Here is a 23,507-nt window from a genome sequence, read left to right as displayed (position 1 = left end):
GTAGGGAAAGTGAACCATGCCTGAACTGGACATATCATTTCCTGGCTAAAGGGGGCTTTATGTCGTCCAGCCAGCTCTCAAATTTAGGATGGGCCTTAATTTCTAGGAAGGTTTTGGTTAACCTGCCCGAGGAAGAGTTGGATATTAAAAGGGATAAACGGTACACTCTCAGTGCCGCATTCAGGTTTTTCCTAGGAAGCAAGGCACTGGACTCCTCGGGTGAGGTCCAAAGATCTCCCCTACCTATGGCCCGACAAAGCTTCCGGACGTAATTGAGCCTGGGAATTTTCTCAGCTCCCCTACTATCTAACAAATCCCGTAGATCTTCCCTATAGCTCTCTAGTTCCGGGGTGGCCCAGAGGCGTCTCCAATATAACAGCGGACAGTTCGAAACGACGTCCTGTAAAGGGGCCAAATCCAGATCTAGCCTAAGTGGAATGAGGGGAGTGCTCTGGGGGAGTCTTAAGAGGCGCCTCAAAAAGCTGTTCTCGGTGTGAAAAAGGGGCGCAACTTTAACATGCCCCCATATATCCGCACCATATAGCGCACCGGCTCTCGCCTGGACTTTATAAATTTCAACAGGGGGACCCGCCAATTTAAGAGAAGATTCATTAAAAACCTTTAGGATGCCACCCGTGGATTGTGTGAGCTTAAGATTGGCTTTGGTGATGTGCAGGGCCCAGTCCATTCTGTCGTTTATAGAGACCCCTAAATACTCAAAGGTGTACACGCGGTCCAGAGGCTTTCCCCCCAGGTGCGGATGGGGACAATTAGGGAATTTCAGATTGAAAGCCATATACTTAGTTTTAGAAAGATTGATTTCTAAATTCCTCAACTTACAAAACCCAGAAAAAGCCTCTAGAGTTCGCTGGATACCCCCCACTGTTTTAGACAGTAGGAGGGTATCATCAGCAAACATCAGGGCCGGTATTTTCTGACCAGCTAGGCTCGGGGAGTCGAGATCTTTAGCACCCAACAAAGAAGCAATCAAACCATTAATAAAGAGGGAATATAGGGTGGGGGCTAAAACGCACCCCTGCCTTACGCCCCTTTCGACAGAAAATGGGGTAGACAGCCCACCTCCCCTCCCGTACCTAGCCCTGGCATATGTACCCTGATGCAGGTGCTTAAAAAGGTCACACAGATAAACTGGGGCCCCCATCTCCTTAAGAACAATCCATAACTTATCCCTCTGGACCAGGTCAAACGCGGACCGGAGGTCCACAAAAATCAGGAACAGGCTACCCTCCCCAATAGTGACAGTCCTCCAGAAAACCAGCTGGAGCCTGAACAGCTGGTCAATCGTTGAAACCCCTGCCCGAAAACCTGCCTGCAGGGAGGTTAGGATGTGATGGTCATCATCCAACACTGCAACCTGGAAAGGAAGACTCGGGCGAAGAGCTTCTGAAGGACGTCAATCAAGCTAATGGGGCGGTAGTTGGCCGGGTCCAGAGGGGAAGCCTTTTTATAAATGGGTATAATTTCAGCACCCAGCCAAGTCGGTGGAATGGCCAAGCCCTGCATAATGGCATTAAAAAAAGTGCAAATATAAGGCGTCCAGACCCTTGGCTCGGACCTAAATAGATCACCTGGTATCCTGTCAAGGCCTGGCGCCTTCCCCGGAATCAGACTCCTAATGGCTGCTTTAACTTCCAACAACGTAAAAGGTTGGGCACTGAGGTCATCAACCTTCGGGGGCACTTGATCGTAAATGGTTACAAGTTCATTTGGTTCGACCAGGGAAGCCTCTCCCCCTAAGGAGTAGAGTGGCTTGAAGTGAGCGAGCCAAACCTTCTCACTAAGGTTAGGAGTAACAGCGGGGAGCCCTGTAGCCGGGACTCCGCGTACCAAATTCCAAAAAGCCCTAAAGTCACGGACTTCAAGGGCTGCTTTCAGATGCTCCCATCTGGCAGCCTCCCACTCGGCCTTGGCCGCGTTGATCAAAGTTTTATAGGTCTGCCGTGCTTTCCTGATTGTCTGCTGAGAGCCCGATTTCACCTCCTTTAACAGGGATGATTTCACCTCCCTGCAGCTTTTATTAAACCAGTGCTCAGACCTTGGCCTGGGCCCCCTACCAGGTACTATGACTGAAAAAAGATCAGCCAGTGAAGAAAAAAATGAATTATGGATAGAATGGAGGGCTATGAAGTATGAGGGCTCAAGATTACAACTCCTCAGGTCACTGACCTTCATTAGGGCCCCTACTACCTGATTATATAGGTTGGCCAGCTTGACCGGATCCTGCGCCACCCTATCCCATCTTACCCGCCTACCACCTGCTGTAAGTAAGAGATTACGATAAGTGGGAGTGCTGGGGCCATCCTGTGATGTTGGTTTCCCAAGAGGTTTAACTAATTCAAGAGACAGTAAGTTGTGGTCACTGTCCACTCTTGGGATAACAGTGAATGATTTAAGTTGGGGCCAAAGTCCTGAGTTCACCAGGATGTAATCGATAGTCGTGGACTTCCCTGTTCTGTTGAACATACGCAACCCAGGTATATCTGGGGAGAGCCTGCCATTGCACGCCCTAAGAGAGAATGCCACTATCATCCTATTGATTGCAAGTGACATCGGTGAGAGAAGTTTAGCAGGATACATAGAACACTCCGGTATTAAATGAACCTCATCCTCGTCCGAGGTAACATGGGGAATCCTCATAAGCGGCTCAAAATGACAGTTTAAGTCCACCCCAATTATTATTTGTACGATGATGGAAAGGAAGATAAGAGAACTTCCAATGCCTCAAGAATGGAAAGACCTTTTTGTTGGGGTGTAATTCGTAAATAGATATTGATCACTGCCAATACCATGCCACCATCAAATGTCAGTAAGAGGCACAAGATATCCAAACAACTGGAGTCTAATACTTTGACTGCACACCCCAGGTGGACTACCACCCAAGTACACAACCCACCCGAGGGTCTTCCCCAAGGTCCCTGGATAGCTGCTTGATGGTAAGATGCATACCCCGCCCTAATTGGAGCAGACAGGAGCCAGGTCTCCTGAAATAGACCGAGATCGTAATTGTCCACCAACTCCCCCCCTCAGGGTTTTGAAGCTTTGACCCGAAACCGTCTACGTTCCAAGACGCTATCAAAGAGGGACGGTGTTCCGATGGTCCTAGGACAGCGCCAGAGGGGGTAGATGTTGGCTTTGTCGGGATAACTAGCTCCTGCCCAACATTGATGGATATGCACTGCGCAGGAGAAGGAGCAGTAGGTGAGTCCATAGTGGAGGCAACAGAAGGTAGTCAATCCACAGAACTCAAAGCCCTAAATCTGTTTGCCACTGGGATATTGTACTCAAGGAAGGTGTTGCATTGGGGCAGGGGAGGTTGATACAGAGTTGCAGAGGCCAAACTTTGGCAGTAGAAGTATCCCAGGTGATGGGTATTAATGGTACCTGGGAGAGCTGGCCCACTAAACCCCAGGAGAAACCTAACAGCAGAGGGATCCCTAAAATTCACCACAATACAGTCACCCTCGATGTCTTTTGGTCTTTTCCCCAACCAGTTAACTCTGCGTGAAAGGAGAATCTCCCTCTCAGCACGTCCCTTGAGGGGGCGATACCTAGATAGCCAATGAATTACCTTATTCTTGAGCTCAGAATGGGTTTCGCCCCGTGCACTGGTCAATGGTGGAACACCTGTCAGCACCACCATGTACGGTGCTGCCTCAGGGGGGAGCTGCAAGCAATGGCTAGCGTCTGTAGTTTCAGGGGAAAAAAGGGGATTATGAGGGTGCCCTGCTGAGTGCGGAAGCGCGGTGGATATCGGCAGGGGTTGCATACTAGCATCTGTCCTCCCCGGGGCAATAGAAAATGTGCTAGTGCTCCTATCCTTGACGGAGGTATCTACTGGTATGGTAGACTTCTTAGTCTGGGTGGCGATCAAAGGTTGGGGTGGAATAACCGAAGCAATGGCGGTAGTTAAAGTAGTAGTAGACGAGCATGAGCCATGACCTACACTTGTGTCAGGATTATCTGGGACATTGGGTGCCTTGGCACTCCCCATGTTTTTATAGTTGAGAAAGGAAGCCAGTCTATCTATCCTAGAGGAAAGTGTTTTAAAGTGAGAAGCTATACACTGTTCTAGGTGAGCCTGGAGATCAGTTAGCAAGTGTGTTGCCCACAGTGGAGGTCCGGAAGGACTGAACTCCTCATGTGGAGCAACACTGGCTGGAGTAGATTTTTTCCCCAAGTTATAAGCAGAATGCGTCTTACTTCGCCTAATTCGGGATTTGGGGGCCTTTTTCACACCTGGGGATATGTGGGGCGGTGCATCTACTAAGGGATGGGGTCTTCAGGGGCGGGTTGGGCGCAGGGTAGGTCAGCAAAGGACATAAGGAATGAAACAGAATCAGAGGGATTTATCAGGGCTTCAGAGGAGTCCCCTAAGGCTTGAGTTGGGGCGAGCGCCGGGGTTAGAGAGAATCGTCTCTCCGTGTTTTCAATAGCTGTAGCCACAACTCCAATCGTTTGTTGAAGCTGTGAGCGCTGGAATAGGTTGGTTGGCTGCTGCTAACTGTCTGGTCATTGGCGTGCTGCAGTGGCCTTGCTAGATTTACCCATGATGCTCATGTATTAATGGTGGGAAAGGGCCCTACAGAGCATCAATAAAAATAAAAACTGGTTAGGGCAGTGATGATGAAATCAACTAAAAAGAAAAAAGTATATATAAAAAAACAACCAGTCACCATGATAGCTGACACGATAATGTTAAGACCACAGGGCTAGATGTAGGAAATTCGCATTTACCGATTCATAAATACCGAATTTTACCGATTCGGTATTTATGAATCGGTAAATATGAAGGGGGGAGATGTAGGTATTTTCAGAATTTGAAATACCGATTCGTAAATATTCGGTATTTACCGATTCTGTATTTCCTATTGATTCCTATGGGCTGTGAAGCCCATAGGAATCAATGGGAAATACTGATTCGGTAATTACCGAATCGGTAAATACCGATTCCAGCAAGGGTGCAGGGGGTGTCACTTTGACACCCTCTAGCACCCCAAAAATAGGCATGTGCGCCATATGGCACACAGACATGCCCTAAGGGCATGTCTGTCTGTCACATGGCATAGGTGTGCATGAACAGATGTGCATGCACACCTGAATTCGGTATTTTACCACACAATAGGATTGTGTGGTAAAATACCGAATTCTGAAGGCCTGTAGCACTGTACACAGTGCTACCTACATCTTGGTTTTACCAAATCGGTAAAATTACAGATTCGGTATTTTACAGATTCGGTAAATTTACCGATCCGGTAAATTTACCGAATCTGTAAAATGATGCCCCTACATCCCAAATACCCATTTACCGGCGGTAACGGCCGAAATCGTCCGTTACCGGTCGGTAAATGGCCTCCTACATCTGGCCCTTAGTTACTAACCAAATAGAAATAGGAGCAAACTTTGACCGCAAGCTAAATACAGCAATAGTAAAGAGGAAATTAAAAACACTTAAAATGGGTGCCCATGGGCCGTGTTAAGTCAATATGTGTACCAGTCTAGTTTGGAGAAAACGAAAGAGAAATGGCCCAGCCCGGCCTCGTCCGACCCCGGACGGCCACAGACAGTCCTGCCCTTGTCCCGGGCTTCGCCCGGCGCCCGCCCGCGCGTCCCGCGCTACGCAGGATCTTTCTGACTAAATAAAAAAACAGGGAGGGGCCTTAAAGCTGGCAGGCGGGAGCTGACAAGCTGCAGGTGAGTCTGGGAGGCAGGGCAGGCACGGGGCTGATGGTACTTGTGATCCTTCATACCATCACCAACGCCGGGAACACAAGGGCGGGGGTCAGGTACAGAGCGTCAAGCTGCCCCGGCAATATACTCTCCTCGGGTCGCCAAATGACCCACTAGATTTGTCCAAAAGCAGGGTCAGCTCCTCTCCCCACAGCTGGCATCGGAACTGTTGACAATGGCAAGTGCAGACAGTGATCAACAGCTCCATCTGTCTTTTTTGGTCCTTACTTCAGCCTCTAAAATGATAGGAATTCAGGCGATGACACCTGCGTTGGAAGGTGGCAGTCATCACTTGTTATTATTTGCTCTGCTTCACTGTAAACTGGGGCTAAATGCTCATTGATTCGATGAGATATTTGGTCAAGGTGACATGCTAGTGATATAAGATCTATGGTGGACCTTGAGATAAAGAATTCTTGATGCATGGCAGATTCATACTGCACTGTCAGGTTTGTGCAGCACGTGTCACCACCGTGTTTGCTCCTCACATTCCATCTTTTTAACCTACTCATCTCGTCTGTCTACTTGGAGAACTGCAAACACATGACTTTGCCCACTTGCAGATATGGCGGCCAGGGTTGCTAGCAATACTTGAAGTTTCAGAAGGCCCACTGACTGGAGAGCGCTCTGCTCCTGCCCCTGAATACAGCATGATGCTTGAATTACCTCTCACGTTGCATGCATCCTTGTGCCATTTGCTCTCATTGCAGGGCTGCATGCAGTCCATTTCAATCACTGTGATGATCCCAGATCGCATCTTTGAAGGATTCAAAATTATTTTAGTGGGCTATACTCACCAATAGCCCATATGCTTTCATTTGTAATAATAATTCAGTTGGCAATGGAGAAGGTTCAATTGTTTATTCATCAAATACAAGCCCTGGCAGGGGAGCCTCAGTTTACACGACCCTCGGAGGTACACAGAGGAGACTGATTACATGTTCAAAAAGTATATATACGTTTCATGCGTTCAAGATGACACCCTACAAGGAAAGATACAACTTGTCAGCACGCCAAGAGGAATACCCATATAAGGCTCAATTGATTTGCTAGTAGCCTAGGCCTAAGCTATTCCGGGGGCAGGTCAGTAAGGAGCCTCCCTGTCTATCTGTAGCCCGGGGAGTACAGGAACGGGCTCTGCTAGAATGTGCGCATCCCACAAGAAGGGCAGATGTGACCTTGGGTTTCCTTGTGCTACCAGCTAACAATTATAGTAGGCAGCTTGGCTGCCGTTGTGGTTTCGAGCAGAAAGCGTAATCACGTGATTTCTGGGAAACAGCACTTGTACATAGAGAAACGAAACAAAATGGCTCCGGTTATACAAATAGGAGCAAACAAGTCAAAAGTGAATCATTGGTTAATAGGCGATCATAGTGAACTATAACTACATGATTATATAATTACGAGGTTATATTGAATCTATTAGGCCATTAATGCGTGTTATCAAATTTCGATCCTGACAGATGGCCCTTTTGGCCTACTATAGCCAATATAACTAAATTCACTCTACGAAAACTCCTTCATCGATCTGCATGAGGTCTGACACCTCCTTTTGGATCATCTGCTTTTCGGCTTTGACTTGACGAGAAAAGTTCAAAGCAGATGTTATCCTGGCTGCACAGAATGAGCAACAGGCCGGGCCACATTGGAGACTCAGACAACACGTAAATATTACTCCAAAAGCTCCAGCAAGCACCATAAATATCTTCCAACCCCAAGTAGCTAAGAGACCCCAGAACCAACTGCTAAGGGACCAGGTGCCATTATCCACATGTGCTTCGCTGGCTAGTCGATGTAGTTTTTGTATAGCAAGATGAATGGTAGGGGCTGAATCAGGAATAAACACACAGCAAGAGCTGCCGATCACACAACAGGCTCCTCCCCTATCTGTGAGGATGACGTCAAGAACCATCCGGTTCTGAAGCGAAACAAGCCTCGTCGCCTGAAGCTCCACAGTAATGTTAGTTAAGATCCCAGTGGTGGTCTGGACCACGTTCTCAACTATTCGGGACAAGCGTCTTATACTGCGGCTATTGAATATAGGTCCCCAAAAGGGGGTGAGACCCTTGGCAAAATCCTCGAACTGCTGCAGGGAGGTGTCTGTTTGATCAGTACTGTCGGTGTCAAAGCTCCTAATAGTTCGGCTAACCACTACCCCTTTCTGAACTAACTGATGAGTTCTATGATAATCGGGCGGAGCAATATACACAGGAGGGTAGAGGAACGAGAGATAGCAACTTCCTGCCCATCCCCGTGGGAGCCACGTGTATGCATTCTCACCACATACGAAATATACATCTGGTGGAGTAATCATAGGTGGGGTACTATAGACCTGTAGAGTGTAGGTATAATTACATCTGCTCTTTCCTACCTTAACATAGCCTCGCCCCTGTATGCAGAAGGGAGAGGTGGTATTGATAATGGGGATTGGCAATGCTTTGTCATTCGTAACATTCCGTTCTTTAAAATGCCGAAAATACATAGTGTCATTAAAAAGTTCAAAATCCTGCATTTCCTCCATTAACCCCGTAATATTCTTATAATCTGTATATACATTTATGCAAGCATTGAGGTCCAAAGAGCCCTCTCCGCCATTTCCTTCTGCATCAAATCCTTGATGTTGCTCTATATACTTCAAAATGGCCTCATAATCTTTTTCAGTATAAATCTTTGGTTCAGCTACATAATGCGAATACATCAAGGACAGTAATTGGAACCAGGCTTCACAGCTAGCTAAATAAGACATTGGTAAGGGGATGAATAGTTCATGCTGATGCATCACTGAAGGAAGTAACCCACATACCCAACAATTCGTCTTATTTGTGGTGCTGTGAGTCTGATGCAACATTTCAATAAAAGCATTTTTCATATAGGTTTCTCTGTGTCTTGCCTTATGAGGGGGCAAAGAATAAAAGATATGCTCTTCCGGGGCAACGGTAGTTCCTAACAGCTTCTGTACAGGATGCTGAAACTCTAAGTATACAAATACACAAATCATAATTACTGTAATGATAACAATGAAAGCGACGAATGCCACCTTCACTCTGGTGGACCATCCAGAAAATAAATGCATATTATCCACATATCGCCGAGGGGCTAGTGGCCTTTCATCCTCCATTGCAAATCGAGCAAAAGGAAACATACTCTCTATTAGTCCAAATCTAACTCGTTCCCTCTCTATAAGTCCAAAAACTATCTTTGTATCCACAAAGCACGCACGCCACCAGAGGGGATCTTCTTTCCTGTGTCCGCTTAGAGCCTCACAGACTCTTGTCATCCTTCAAAAGAAGCAAACAACTTCCTTCGTCCTGTAGAACAACCGCAGCCCTCCACTCAGTCTTTCTTTCTGAACAGAGCTACTTAGCACAGTGTTCCAAGCTCTCAACGGGTTCAGTCCAGTATCTCGCTCAGTACCCCAGTGTGTGTCTATTCGATGTTTCTCACCTCAAGTCTTTCCCTAATAAGAATCAGGGGTACTGTGCTGTTTTCGGGGCCGCAGGTCGTATTTACAGCGACCAGGTTGCTCCTGGTCAGAAAACAACTCGGTTGCAAGGACATCAGATGCATTCGAACTCTGTGATGCACCAGAAACAACGGCCTCCGCTGATTGAGCCGCTGCCCTGTCACCTGGGGGCAACGCTTCACTTGGCTGCCCCTCCTCTCGAGCTTCTGAAAAAGGTACAAGGCTCTGAAGCGACTCTCCTTCTTGGCTTGGGATTCCTTTGCGACTTTGCAAATCAAAGAACATAGGGAGCGGGAGGCGTTTCAGGTGGCTAACATGGATCCAATGCTTGTGCCCATGCACCTTCACGGACGACCTCGTGGCTAGTATGATTTGGTAGGGTTCGGACCACTTCGGTTCCAAACTCGATTTCCGTTGATAGTTCTTCACCAGAACCCACTGGCCTGGTTCCAATCGATGTCCAGGACCTTCTGGTAGCGGCCGCAATGTCTCGGATACCTGTTGATGAATATAACGCAGATCTTTAGTCAGGGCATACAAATAGTCTGTCATCAAAGGATAATCAATATCTCTAAAGGACCTGGGCCTAGGGACTCCCCATACATTGGCAGGACGGCCAAAGATTACCTCATAGGGTGATAACCCCGTTCTTGTATGTGGTGTTGTTCTCAGAGACAATAATGCTAAAGGCAGGGCATCAGGCCATTTTAATCCAGTACTAGCACAAATTTTGGCCATCTTCAGTTTCAATGTACCATTATATATTTCGACTAGACCACCTGACTGGGGATGCCTGGCAGCATGAAATTTCTGCCTAATTTGTAAACCACCACAAACACTCTGCACCAGCAAGGAATTAAAATGCGTCCCGTTATCAGACCAGATAATCCGGGGCAAACAGTATTGGGAGAAATATTCTTTAACCAAAGCTTTGGCAGTTGCAACTGCAGTGGCTTCCTTGGTGGGGTAGGCTTCAACCCATTTACTGAGAGCGCAAACCACCACCGATACATATTTCAAATTATTCACTCTCTCCATTTGTATGTAATCAATCTGTATAACTTCAAATGGAAGAGATGGAGGTGCAAAATGTCCACTCAGGACAGATTCTCTGCCCCCTGAGTTGTAATGCAAACACACAGGGCAATACTTAACCACATGTACTGCAGTTTTGGGAATATTTGGGTTATTCCAGACTGGGTCTAATACTGCACAAATACCTTTTGCTCCTATGTGTGCTGGACCATGAGCCATGGTCACTACAGCATATACCAATGCATTAGGAAGTAACCAACGCTGCTTCTCAGTTCGATCTATCCAACATTCATTCTTGTCCAGTTGTCCCACTTCCCGTTCCCATCTCTGTGCCTCGTCTAGGGTAGCTTCTTTCTGTAACTCTTTTACGCTTTCAATGGTATTGTCAAACACAGATGTTTCCGCCACCCACCGGGCTGAAGCACTAGGAAACATGGGAGTCATCTTAGTTTGCGCTGTTTCCTTAGCTACTGAGTCAGCATAAGCATTTCCCTTTCCTGTGACTTTCTGATGAGCACTGCATTTGATGATGGCAACTTTATCTGGTAGTGTCAAGGCAAATAACAAACGGTCAATTAAAGGACCATGTTGAATTTTCTGGCCATGTGTGGTAAAGAAACCCCTTTCCTTCCACAGCCTCCCAAAACTATGGGCAACGCCGAAGGCGTACTGGCTGTCTGTGTAAATATTTACTCTCAGGTCTTTACTGATCTCACATGCTCGTAACAAAGCTATTAGTTCAGCTGCCTGGGCTGAGTGATGTGAAATCCTAGCGGTCTCCACCACTGTTTTTAGGGTCGTAATAGCATGCGCAGCTGTGGCAGTACCATCTGGTAATTTAAAACAAGAACCATCAACATACAACTCTCCTTGGGGCTCTGGTAAAGGGGTGTAGGTTAGATCTACACGCCCTTTTGTTTCCTCTTCAGTTCTAAATATACAATCATGGATATCATACTTTTTATCATTGGAAGGGAGAGGCAATAATGTTGCTGGATTCAGTTTAGCACATCTCTTAATTGTAATGTGGGGTGTAAACAATGTTAGTTTGTATCCTGTTAAACGAGCACTCGTAAGGTGCTGGGTCTTGGTTCTATTTAACAGAATATCCACAGCATGCGGTACCATGACTGTGAGCTCTGTATTCAAAACTATACCTTCTGATTGCCGTATGGCCACCGCTACCGCCGCAGTGGCCCTAAGACAACTGGGAAGGGCTTGTGCGACCATGTCTAGAACTGATGAAAAGAAAGCACAGGGTCTCTGTTTTCTGCCAAAACCCTGTGTTAATACTGAAAGGGAACAACCGTCCACCTCGTGCACATAAAGTGAAAAAAACTTCCGGTAATCCGGGGTACCCAAGACAGGTGCAGAACACAAAGCAGATTTCAAAGAGTCAAAGGCTTCTTGGCATTCATCCGTCCAGGGTAGGGGTTCATGCACATCTTTGGTAGTCAAATACAACAAGGGTTTAGAGAGGAGTGAATAGTTAGGAATCCATTGGTGACAGTAAGAGGTTATGGCAAGAAAAGCACGGACATCACGTTGAGTACGAGGTACAGACATGTTAGTAATTACAGATATTCGTTCTCGTGTTAGTCGTCTCCCTTTTTTTGACAGTATGTGGCCAAGGTAGGTCACTTCCTGTTGACAATATTGAAATTTGGAGAGGGAGACTTTATTTCCTTTATCAGCCAAATGATGTAACAATTTCACAGTCGCTTCTTTGCAGCTTTCTTCTGTATCGGAGGCCACCAAAATATCATCCACATACTGGATAATTGCATTACCTGCAGGCAAAATTAACTCATCCAGGACTGCCTTTAAAGCCTGGCTATATATGCTAGGACTTTCTGTATAGCCTTGGGGTGCACGCGTAAATCTAAAGCTTCGGCCTCCTAACGAGAATCCGAAGATATGCCTGCTATCGGGATGAATTGGAATGCTAAAGAAAGCATTTTTCAAGTCTATGACAGAAAAATATCGTGCCGTAGGGGGAATCATGGTGAGAATTGCTGTAATATCTGGTACCACTGGATATTGAGGGACTACTATTTTATTAACAGCTCGAAGGTCAATTACAAAACGATATGAAGTCTTATAATCAGGGGCGCCATCAATTGGTGTCTTCTTCAGAATCGGCAAAATCGGACTATTACAAACGTTAGCAGCTGTTTCTTCCACCACACCCTTGTCAATGAGGTCCCGAATGATATGCAACAAGGCCTGTTCACCTTCTGGTGAAATCTTATACTGAGGGATGCGTGGCATCTGCGCATTTGGTTTCAAAGTTATTGACACAGGGGCTATTCTTAATAGACCAACATCGGTGTCCCCTGTCGCCCATAGTGTCCCAGGAATGGTAGAGAACTCAGGGGGCAAAGTCTCATTTTTAGTAAAGTATTGAGTCTCTTTCACAGGTGGTTTCTGCATTGTCAGAAAAACACCATCAGGGGAGCAATAAATACGGGCATGTAATCTCTTCAAAATGTCTAACCCTAAGAGGTTTTCACCACAATTAGAAGTTAGAAGAAAGGGTGTATGCATGGAGATGGGACCTATCGTAAAAGGCAGAGGTTTCGAAACGGGGCTCACTACCGGTATTCCAGAGAATCCTACTGATACATTGTTTTGGCCAGACAGAGCTGCCCCTGGGACCAGTGTATGGGCGACTGAACTACTCATCACCCCAGTATCCACTAAAAACTTCCCTGATGTACCCAACAGTTCTCCTTTGACATAAGGTCCCTCTTGGTCAACTGGTACTGTAATATGGCCCCCGCTCTGTCCATGGCTGTCTCATGCATAATCATGTTCATCATACCTGTCATCCTGATAAGTCTCATTGTAGTATTGTCTGTTCTGAGGGTCATCAAAATGATTCTTTGGAGAACCCTCATGTTGTGACTCCTCCCTTCTCATGCTATTTCGATCTATGTTCCCTGGACCTCTTCCTCGTCCCCTACTAGGTCCGTTCCTTGCCAACAACAGAGGGCAATCCACCCTCCAATGTCCTTCCTCTTTACAATAGGAACATTGGTTTATCCCAATTTTCGGAGGGCCTCCTCTACCTCGTCCTGTCACCTGACCTCTTTGAAATGAGCCTCGCACTCCCCATCCTGAATTTTGTCCTCTACTGACTTGTTGCAGTAGTACTCTGGTTTTCAAATCTTTCGTCTTTTTCTCGGATTTTTCCTTACTCTCATTTTCACGATGTTCATAATATTGGGCCATACTAAGAATAACGGATGGTGCAGCCGTAGTCCACGTGCTTTCAGCTGATTGGAGACGGGTCATAACCTCCGGGAGCAAATTTGTGACAAATCTATTTACAAATAATCGAATTCCTCCCTCTGTAGAGAGGTCCTGGCCACTAAAATCTATGAAAACTTTCTCAAACAGAGTAAAGAAAAAAGACACACTTTCATCCTTTTTCTGTTTACACGCTGTCAATTTGTCCCAATCTACTTTCCTAGGAGGGAGAAGAGTCTTCATGTATGTAACAATTTTATCTGGTACTGCTAATATTTCATTCCGGGGTTTTTCACCTGGCTTTCGTTCCTTATCCCAATTTTTTAATTGATCCCATGTTCCTCCTAATTCGGGGACATGGTCCGTATCATGTATCTGTCTCCAAATATCCACCGGAATCAGGAGACCAAAAAATAGCTCGATATCAGCTGATGATGGCGGAATTGAAGGCTTCAGCCAATTCTTTGTAATAAGCTGTAGGATTTTTACGGGGGTCAGGGAGCTGGGCTTTTAACGTAAGGACCTCACTTCGTTTCCAAGGGGTGTAGACCCATTGTTCCTGAAGTCTAGCGTCCACTCGTGCTCTTGTGACATTGCCCCCGTTATCCCTTATTTCAGGTAGTTCCGGGAAGAAAAGAGGATGCACCTCTCTCATGGGGTGCTGCGCTCCCCATTCGGCACTCTTTCGGTGCATCCGTTCCCGGTAATGCAAAAGCGTTGTCACATTCTGATATACTTCCTCAATTTGGAGATGGAATTTATGAGCATGATCCCTGATGTCACGCAGTATTTGAGGAGGCAATCCTTCCTCAAAACACTGTTCCCATAATGAAATCAATCGGATCGCCATGCTCTCTAAAGCCAGCTGCTGTGCAACGGGTTCAAAATCCTTCATGGTACTCCAAATATCCTCCAACATATAAATAGGATTTCGCATCCACTGGGATGCCTGAATTATAATAGCTCTCCTCTCCTCCTGTCCCAACAGCGACCGAGTGAAAGCTCGCTGATCACTCAAGTCAGACAATGGCCGTTTGGGCGTGGCACCCGGACCAATTGCATTTCGAAGATCTAAAGTAGTTCAAGTCGGAGGGGAGAGAAACACAGGGTGCAAGGGAGAAGGGACAGCTGCGCCCGGCTGAAGGGATATTAAGGGTGAGGTAGTTGGTCGAAGAGAAGGAGGGGAAAACGGAACATCAGGTCCCAATCTGCCAACGGGGGCCGTGGCGACCACCCCCGTCTGTGGTTTGGCGGCCGACACGGCTCCGCTTGATCAACTCGTAACATAGGCACGGCTGGATACAAGCCTTGCGGGGCATTAGGAGGAGGTGGTCGGGCTTCCAATAATTCTTCTAATTCATCTCCTGTCTCTGGTCTAGCCACATAGCTTTTATCGGTCTCCAACCGGAACTGCCTATCCATCCGTTCAATATTTTTTCCACCTTCTCCTTATCATACGCTACTGCTTTCTGAGTGACTGTCTGACCTGATTTCACCCTCCCCAGCTTTTCCTCTCGAATTCGTCGTCTTTTTGCTTCCTTCAACCATAAGTTCAAGGAGTCAAACATCGACTGACGACTTTTCTTCATAAATAATTTATTCTGTATATAATTAATCTTTTTCTCATCAAAAGACCCGTAAGAGGCCATTGTAAATCCAAATTATCCTTAGTATACTTGTTCCAAAGGGTATTAAACAAAATCGGTTGTAGACCATGTTTGACATACATATCGAAACTGGGACTGCCCTCGGGAGGGGCCGGGTGTCTTTCTTCAAGCCGTGTACCTCGCCGACAACAGCACCCAAAACATATTTTACTAAAACAAGACATTATGATAATTCTTACACGCTTTGTTTACACAAAATCACAAAAACACATGCCCATTTGGACGCGTCTCTTGTCACCGGTCACTCATACACTCTTCATTCAATCATCACAATAAAGTGCAAGGCAAATACTTCCTGGAATCTATTCTATGCAAATGGCATCTTCAAATACGAACAGAGCCCGTCGACTCCTGTTCGGGGAATCGATTCAAAAGAATTCCAGACCAACAAAATCTCACCAAAAGGGAACAGTCATCAGACTGTTCTGAGAGCACCTGATAGGCGAACCACAAACTCTCTCACAGGCCATCCCATGGTCCTGTTCTGGTTGGGCCGGGCATCTAGACACGTCTCCAGAACCCTAGCTTACCTAGTTGCTCCCAGGGCTTTCCCGGAGAGAATTCGGCCGAGCGAGTAACACCGTACTCCGCTAAGGCATCAGATGTAGTCTCAATTATTCACCAAACAAGTCTGTGAGGTCTCTACCCGCGCAGCCCCTTCGCCGCAACGCTAGATACCCAGATTCCCTCGTGGTCCGGCTTCCCCGGCCACCTTCAAACAAAGACAGTTAACTGTTATCCAAAAAGAAACACTTCCTCTGAGTGATTCTTATCCAACTCAATCACAAATATGACTCACCTGGTGCACTCAGGTCGATTGCGAATTCTCCATTGCCGACACCTAGACAGACCGACACAGTCTGTTGTTCTCTCGGGTTAAGCCCGTAGGACTCCGGCGTAGGGTCTTCAGTAGCTGGGAGGGATACTGGGCTCGAGAGTGGAACGGCTTGTTTTCATACCACAAACGGGTGTCTCAAATCAGGATCCTCTTTCTGTCCACCCCCTCGGCCAGAACTCTTCCTTGTCCCGTCACCCCTGTTTACAGGAGGGGACGACCCTATCGCGGAGTCCCGGCGGAGTCGCCAACTGAAGGATTCAAAATTATTTTAGTGGGCTATACTCACCAATAGCCCATATGCTTTCATTCATAATAATAATTCAGTCGGCAATGGAGAAGGTTCAATCGTTTATTCATCAAATACAAGCCCTGGCAGGGGAGCCTCAGTCTACACGACCCTCGGAGGTGCGCAGAGGAGACTGATTACATGTTCAAAATACAAAGTATATATACGTTTCATGCGTTCAAGATGACACCCTACAAGGAAAGTTACAATTTGTCAGCACGCCAAGAGGAATACCCATATAAGGCACAATTGATGTGCTAGTAGCCTAGGCCTAAGCTATTCCGGGGGCAGGTCAGTAAGGTGCCTCCCTGTCTATCTGTAGCCCGGGGAGTACAGGAACGAGCTCTGCTAGAATGTGCGCATCCCACAAGAAGGGCAGATGTGACCTTGGGTTTCCTTGAGCTACCAGCTAACAACTATAGTAGGCAGCTTGGCTGCCGTTGTGGTTTCGAGCAGAAAGCGTAATCATGTGATTTCTGGGAAACAGCACTTCTACATAGAGAAATGAAACAAAATGGCTCCGGTTATACTAATAGGAGCAAAAAAAGTCAAAAGTGAATCATTGGTTAATAGGCGATCATAGTGAACTATAACTACATGATTATATAATTACGAGGTTATATTGAATATATTAGGCCAATAATGCGGGTTATCAAATTTCGATCCCAACATCTTGGGAGAGTGTTGGGTGTGCAGTTTAATCCACCGGCAGCTGCAGCCCTCAAGATTTCAAGAAGAGTTTCAGGTCCCAGAAGACATATGAACTGGAAAGAGTTCAGCTCCTGTTTCTAATTACGGCTACGGGTGAGGCTTTTAACTCTTAAATTCATCTCTTTCTCTGCCGGAGGACTTGGGGAACCCCATTTCACCACTCCTGCTTGTAACTCTCTTTCTGTTTTCTAGATCTGTGGACCTTTTTCATCTCACGAGAGAATGCACATGTGTAGCTTTGTCCATTGGCAGGTGCAAGCCTCAAGATTTCATAGAGAGACAGTAGGTCGCAGAATACCCACACACTGGAGAGAGACTGTCTCCCAGCCCTGTTTCTACCTAGTGCTTAAATCGCAATTTGACCTTCATAGTAGCAGGCTTTGGCCAGCTCGACCAGGTGAACAATGGGCCCTCAGAGCCCGCTAAAGCCGAGCCGAGCCCTTCCTTTTTTTTTTATATCATTTTAAGTCTTTTAACAGTCATAGCACTTTCCAACCCATATTACTGGTGCGTATGTTTATTTTAAACAAATTATAGTATTTTTATCTTTTTATTTAGCATTGATCTCCTATCACCATTTTTCTAACATGAAGAAAGACGGAATAAAACACAACCAAACCATCACCAGACTTGGATCTTAACAGAAACATCTCAACACAAAACGTTAATAAAAGTTAACTTTTCCTTTGGGACCCAAGTATAATTCTGGGGGACACAGGCCCAAGTCATGGGTCAAATGACAGATAATTAAGGCTGGTTAACACCACACTGAAATTTAACATTTCAAATAGTGAAAAAGTATATACGTCTATTGCCAGGAAGTAATTTCATCTCTAGGCAGCCACTTAATTGTCACTATGTTATTATGACTCCCCAGGTATCTCCCGCATTTGTTCTTTGCTCCCATTTGCAATTTTTTTAAATTTGTAATCTTTTTCACATTTTTAAAGAAGATGTTCACTACTGCTAATAACTTTTTACCTGTTGCTGGGATGTCGGTAGCTTACGCACTTTGTGGCTGCCTGCGGTCCACACAGGGGACCCTCCCAAGAGGGTGGCCGCCTTAGTGTCACATGAGGGCACAAAATACAGCCTAGGCTAAGGGACCCCCTCGGAGTACGCGCGACCGCGTCGTTTCGGGCTGAGGTGGGTGGGGAGTTAGGTATAGGTACCCCTCCCACCCACCTGGCATCCTCTCTTTGCCACCACCCTTGTCGCTGTTTAAACGTGTCCTAGGAGCTGCGGATTGTCAGAACACAGTGAGTCTCTACCCCCTCCCCTCACCCGGTCGCCCCAGCTTGGGGTAGAATCCAGGGGAGGCTGGCCCAACCATGGCTGCGGTCTGCCTTTTGGGGGATGGATAGCTCTCGGCAAACATGGGCCAGCTCCGCCGGTGCCGGCCAGGCCCTGGCCCTGAGTGGGCTCTGTGTGGGGGCATTAGAGGTGCTCCTCCCTTCCTGGGTTGGGGTGATGGAGGGCCCCTAGGAAGAGCGGCTGTGGGGCCACTGCCCACGGGGTGTAGGGCGGCCAAGGCCCGAATTGGGCTGTTCGCTTAGGGGGTGGGGGAGGGCAGCAAGCGTCAAGTGGCTTCCTCCCTCTCCCACGGCTCCAGGTTTACGGTGTGGTAGCAGGGGTATTGGCTTATTGGTCACCGCTGCCGACTCCACACCGGGGGAACCGGGTTCTAGTCCCCTGAACGTGCCGTGTTTTCCGGCTACCTTGTCCTTTGCATGCCAGAATTGCAGGCCAATACTTGGGATAGGGCCTCGGGCCCGTATGCCCAGCGGTTGGGGCAAGTGGGTGCCACATGGGCCTCCGGGGCTCTAGGTTTTCAGGGCCTGTTGCTACTTAGGCCGTGGCCCGGGTGGGGCACCCAGGATTTGGCATCTGGTCACGGGGGTGGCAGCGGGTGCCACTTGGCTCAGGCTCCCCCTTCTGGGATCTTTGTTCCGGTGGGGCATAGGCACGGGGCCTGTGGGGGGCAATTTGTTATGGGGGCAGGGTGTGCCGCGTAGGGCCCCCTGCCGGGGCATGATTACTCCGCCAACGGTGTGCTTCGGCCCGCATGGAGCCTACCATCGCCGGCAGGGCGCGTTCCTCCAGAGGCCTCACAGGGACCTGCAGCACCGCCCTCAGTCCAGGCACAGCCTCCCGCACGGGACTTGAACGTGGGAAGGAGGCGCGCTGGAGGCAGGACCATGCGTGTCATAAGCCTTCGTCGCCTAGTGGGTACGGTCCCGGACTCCTAATCTTGACATGTTTTCAAATCCTGGTGTTTCCACGGTTGCAGTCCCTGAGTCTAAATCTTGCATTTCATAAGCCACTATGGCCTAGTGGCTGCGGTCTCGGACTCTCCGAAGGTCAAGTGTTCTAACCCTGTTGTTTCAATGGATGTAGTCTCCCATTTCAAACATTGCTCCATAAGCCACAGTTGCATAGAGTTTACGGTCTCTGACTTTTACTCTACAGGTCATGCGTTCAAATCCTGGTTTCTATGTGTAGTCTCTGAGTTTAAAAATCACAGGCAATGGCACTTCAGGTGCTATCGCATTGCACAGGCCGGTAGTCCCACGTCTCGGGGAGGCGCTGCTCAGTGGTAATTTTCGATGGTTCTAAATTTTCTTTTGTAGCGCGTGTCTGGGCCCAAGCTTGCTGCACAGGCCTTCCCTCCCTTGGATCGCGGCGTGAGTTTCCTTATAGGGGGGTGGTCAGACCACCACTAAGGGGCTTCACCTGGTGCCAAGGGGAGTGGGTGGTTGTGCGGAGGCAGCAAGCGCTGCAGAGCCCCCCACGGCCGTTCTACGTGGGCCCAGCTGCGTTGGGTCCCGAGCCCTTGTGGGCATGCTTGGGCTGGGGGAGGATGGCAGCGAGTGCAGCGTGGCTCCCTCACCTGCTCCGATGAGACCAGCCAAGTACAGCGCCAGGGTCTCGGTTCGTGGGACATGTGGTTCCGGAAGGGGGCAGGGACTGTGAGCTGGCTCACCAGGGGCACGCAATTGGTCACAAGCCTATGGGGTAGTCAACTGGGGAAGGACAGGCATGAGTGCCCCAGTGCAAGAGGGCATAAATATTCACCCACGAACAGTGTGTTGCCCCAACCTTGGAGAATCATAGAGGTTGCGTCTGGCTTACAGCCTATACAGAAGCGGGGAGGGGTGCCGCTTCTGGTTGCAGGCCACTCCTGGGCGAACAGTCGCATCAGAGGGTTAGCATAGCTGTAACTGGTTGGATTAAAGCGGGGCAAAGTGTAGTTACAAGGTATAGGGTGTAATATGTTTGCAAGGACTTCGGAATCACTTGGTTTTTGGGCTGGCATCGCTGGCAGGCAGTACCCAAGCAGATGTCACTGGGGTCGCCTTAGGGGGTGAGGAAAATAATTTTTCGATTAACAATAATTTTTAACAGGACTCCATTGGTTTTTGCATTGCCATCCCGTGGCAAACACTTGTCACAGAACCCACCTGGTTGTTTTTCCTGATGTACGAGGAAAATTCTATCAGCACGATCCATTTTTGCAGGCCTGCATTTATGCCCAGGAACTGTCACTGGCCCAACCCCCTGTTCTCTTCAGTTCATCAGAAATCCACATTGCCCTCACCCCGAGTGAATGATTCATTTTTCCTCTCCTGCTCCCAGCCTGATAAAACATCCTTGACACAGTGATCAGGTTATCTAGACAATGGTCTGACTGCTGGACTCTAATCAGGGTAAATAAACAAATGACTTGAAAGACTAGGCTTTGATCAGGCAATTGAACAATGACCTGAAAGAAAGAGCCCTGATCAAAGCAGAGTGGACAATGCTCTGTATACCAAACCCTTTACCAGGTCACTAACTACAAGCATAGAGTGGACAATGCTCTGTGTACAAAGCCTTGACCAGGTCACCAACAACAAGCATCACCTTGATCAAGCTATCAACTACAAACACTGCCCTGATTGGACAATGGACTGACAGCCAAAAGAATGGTATGAGAAATGTATAAAAGGCTTGTAAGCTACAGAGTAAAGTAGCTGCCTCCTGGGTTTTGTCTCTGACTAGCTTGGGACTCTGTTCCATAGCCCGGGCTATTGAAATAAATCTGGGTTCCTCCTGCAGACGAATGCTCCTGTGTCTCCTTTTTACTAAGTATGCAAGGCATGTAAGACTAGGGTGGTTCCCCCGTCGCCGAGTGAGTGGGTTATTCCGGTTCTTCAGGGGTTTAGGACAATGGGTGAAGCACCTTCTAGGAGGGAATTTGCATTAATCAGACCCTCCAGCTTATCGCGATTTCGCGATTTGCAAAAAAATCACCAAATCGGCCGATCCGTGCAAATGCCGCGATATTTGCACAAACGCCCGCGAAATCCGCCATTTTGCCGTGAGCCAATCGAAAGGAGGGTGTGTCTGTCTCCGCCGTGACTGGGGGCGAGTGGCTGAAAAGCTTCAGTGCTCCGTACATCTCTTTGTGTTTGCCTAATTACCGTAATCACCCCAGTTGGTGGCAGTAGCCCGTCTGCCCTCTGCTCGTGCACCCGAATGGGGTCTGACAATTACTTTAGTTTGCTCTTACTTGCAAGGAATTTGGTCTTCAGAATTGTTCTAGAAGTGTGCGTGGAGCTTTGGGTGGCGTGGAGCTCCAGCTGACTTCAGGTGGGTTCCTTGTGTGCAGTTGCACTCCGCACCTTCGTCAGCTCATACAATTCTTCCTTCTGGAGAATAAGCTAACATTTCATACATAGAATTGTTTTGCTGTGCTAATTACAATGTGGATGCCCAATCGAGAGGTTAGCTAAATTTTGTTTTTGGCCCTGTGAATGCGGATTAAAAATGTCAGATTTTGAAACTGCTACATCTGCTATGCTAGAGGAACTATAATTATATTTAACTGAGTATCGGACCATGACAATTTTCACAACTGTTCTGTAAGTCTTTTGGTGAATAGCAGATTTCATAGATCATATTACTGGTTTCAATTAGGCACGGTGAGCTATCAGAACGCTAGCTACTACAGTTACAGGATACATTAGTACTGCAATGCAAATCAAATTTGTAAAAGAGGTTAAGGGAGGGGAAAGATATTCTGACTACATACACCGGTCACCAAAGCTACTCAACAAACTACTAAGTCAAACAAAGATAGCTGTTGCACAGAAGTGTGAAAGTGCCCCTGCTCAGCTGTTCCAGTTGTATATGTGCTTCTTCCACCTGGCAGCTTTACAAACCCACTTGGGAGGACAGCGCTTGAACTATGACCTTGTGACTCTGGCGCCAGTGCAGCTCTGTTAACCTGGTTCTCTGGCTCCACAGCGGCTCTGCTGACCTGGTTCTCTGGCTCCACAGCGGATGGATGGATGATGAGGGGGTGGGTGAAAGGATGGATGGATGATGAGGGAATGGATGGATGATGAGGGGGTGGGTGAAAGGATGGATGGATGGATGATGAGGGAATGGATGGATGATGAGGGGGTGGGTGAAAGGATGGATAGATGGATGGATGATGAGGGGAAGGATGGATGGATGAAGAGTGGGTGGGTAGAAGGTTTGATGGATGATGAGGGAAAAGGATGGATGGATGATGAGGGAAAAGGATGGATGGGTGATGAGGGGAAGGATGGATGATGAGGGGAAGGACAGATGGATGGATGGATGGATGATGGGTGGGTGAAAGGATGGATGGAGGGAAGAATGGCTAAGTGAAAGGGTCGATGGAGAGAGAAAGGGAGGATGGATGGATGACTAAAATAGTGGATGGGTGGAAGGATTAGTAGGTGAAAGGATGGCTGGATTGGTGAAAGGGTAAAGGGCTGAATGGATGAGTGAATGGATGGATGGGATGAAGAGTGGATGGATAAGTGTACAGATGGATAGGGTAAAAGGGTGGATGGATAATGGAGATGAGTGAAAGGATGGATGAGGGGATGGATGAAGGGATGGATGAGTGAAATGATAGATGGAAGGATACATGATGGATAGGTTTGCAAACGGTTGAATATGTTTGGAAATGGCTGGGCTTACTTATATACTATTGCGCGACATGTCTGTAAAACGTACCTATTGTCTTGAAGTTTTGTCCTGAATTTTGACCTCCTGTTCTGATTTTGTGTCCTGAATTTTGACCCTTTGTCCTGAATTTTTACACTCACCGTCCTGAATTTGCACCAATGCCAGTTGGTCACCCTATTCGCGGGCTTGGAGACGGAGCGCCGTGCAGAGATGTCTGTCCCTCAAGATAAACAGACTGAACCACTCAGCCGAGAGAGCTGAGGCGCACACGGGACGGGGTATCTGCAGAGGCGCGCTGGACAAGGGATGAAGTCAGAGGGTTGAGCTCACCTATTGCAGACCATTTCCCCCTGGGAGTGAGCCATGGGAAAAATCCTAGAGGCGAGAAATTTAACACGGGCGTCAAGTAGCCCCATGTCATTGGGTGTCAACTTCAACCAGTCCCCGCTTTTAAATCGGAGACGATTTGCTGGCTGACATTTTGCAACGAAACTACAAGTACCAACATGCAGTTCGCTACTG

This window comes from Lissotriton helveticus, chromosome 1_1 (assembly GCF_964261635.1).
Source record: "Lissotriton helveticus chromosome 1_1, aLisHel1.1, whole genome shotgun sequence".
Classification (NCBI taxonomy): Eukaryota; Metazoa; Chordata; class Amphibia; order Caudata; family Salamandridae; genus Lissotriton; species Lissotriton helveticus.
This window is presented reverse-complemented; position numbering follows the sequence as displayed.